General features: G+C 57.5%; 1 protein-coding gene across 26 annotated transcripts in view; it reads right to left on the bottom strand.

Annotated features, from left to right (window-relative positions):
- Window positions 1–1,713, bottom strand: part of BIN1 (bridging integrator 1) — a 61,953-nt gene that overhangs the window by 55,530 nt on the left and 4,710 nt on the right. The window contains exon 1 of one of the 26 annotated variants that reach the window (XM_019632509.1): window positions 65–148. The exons of the other annotated variants lie outside the window; for them this stretch is intronic. The gene's annotated coding sequence lies outside the window, so the exon portion shown is untranslated. Of the gene's footprint in view, window positions 1–64; window positions 149–1,713 lie in introns of those variants that run through there. 26 annotated transcript variants of the gene reach the window in all.

Here is a 1,713-nt window from a genome sequence, read left to right on the forward strand (position 1 = left end):
CAGAGACGGTACCATAGTAGCAAACCCTGGTGACCCTTCCCATATTTTCTCATGTCCTACTCACACCAGGACCAGAGGCCACAGGACCCTACAACCATAACTCCACACCAGCCAGAGCCATGTGTGTCCTGCTCCCCACTGCTCATGCGCTCAGCCCAGGATCAGGCACAGGACACATGTCCAGGCAGGATCTGCTGAAAAAGGGAAGGCAAAGAAGCACATGGAGCAAAGCAGCTCACCCACAGGCCATTGTAAGGGCTCCCAAGCCAAGCCCCCAAATGCCCTTGTTTGTTCATGAACAGTCACTCAGTACCCGTGGGAACCAGGTGAATGTCCCATCCCTCAGGGGGTACCCAGAGCAGTGAATGGAGGCACACACAATGGGTTTGCCATGGAGAGACACACTTGAGCTGGGGACAGGACAACTGGCTCCACAAGCACCAGAGGGCAACTTTTCCTTGACCACACTGTTGCCCTCTGAGTCCTGGCAGACTGAGCTACTGCTTGGCTCAGGAAATGCCCTCCTGTGGTTAACTTGACAGCGTTGGAAGTGCCACATTTCTCACTGATTTGACCTGGGGCAGGGGCGAGGGTGCATGTGAGACCACTGATAGTGCATGTTAGATGTGGTCCTGACACCACCAGAAGATGCTGGAATGCAGCCAGGTCACGCAACCAAGCTGAGACACAAGCTGAGCTGCAGAAGGAAAAGGGGAGAGGTTCCTGTGGGTTAATGCATCAGACTTCCTGGGATGGGGCACTCAGCTGGGCCAACAAGGGAAGGGTAAGAAGGAAGGCTGCTTTCGTGACAGTCTCAAAGCAGTGCTGCACCAGTGGCACTAAGCTGTTCCAGTCCCATGAAGTCCAGGCTCAGGTAAGGTGAGCCCTTGTGCAAGGCCAACATCTACAGCTGACCAACTGTCAGTCAACTGCACTGCCTATGACCACAGAACAGGGGCTGATGAGGGAGGAGGGGCGGCAGCTCAGTGAGGTCAGTAATGACATACTGCCAATTACATGGAGGGGACACAGCCCAGGCCTGCTGCTCCTGGACTTGCTGAAAGATGCTGCTGCAGTGACAAGGCAACTAGGGCAAAGGGAACTCAGCAAGAGCAAAGGGGAGTCAGGGAGGAGTAGGACCTCAGTGGAGTGGGGGCAGGGAACTGGTCTCAGCTAACCCTGAGCTTCCCATTTATCTTCCTGGCCCCTTAGGAGCAGGAAGCAGGCTTAGACCCCAGCTGCTGGCTCCAGGCACCTAGACGGATTACCCAGTCACAGGAGGTGGAGGGAAGGATAGCAGCATCTGCCCCCTCCCCCACCTCCACCCCTTTGGAAGACTGAAGCCTTCCAGCACTCACTGGCTATCTAGGGGGCTCTAATCCGTCCTCCAGCCCTGGAGGAAAGTGAGGACAGCTGAGGCAGGCCAGATCTGCAGCTTGGCTGAGGGCCCTTACCTTCATGCACAGCCACCCACCTCCTCAGCCCGGGACCACCAGGATGAGCAGCAGGGCTGAGGGAGGCGCGGGGAGGCTCTAGCCAACGCACCCCCTCTGTCACGTGGCTGCATCCTCAGGGAGCCCGCAGGTCCCAGCTGCAAAAGTCATTGTTTATAAACAGCCACAAGCCTAGCAAGGGAGAGCCAGGCCGGCGATCCCCAGGGTCCCACTGGGCGTGGATAGGGGGCAGAACCCGCGGCCGGGGGTTAGGGACTGG

This window comes from Hipposideros armiger, unplaced genomic scaffold (genome assembly GCF_001890085.2).
Source record: "Hipposideros armiger isolate ML-2016 unplaced genomic scaffold, ASM189008v1 scaffold_1148, whole genome shotgun sequence".
Taxonomy (NCBI): domain Eukaryota; kingdom Metazoa; phylum Chordata; class Mammalia; order Chiroptera; family Hipposideridae; genus Hipposideros; species Hipposideros armiger.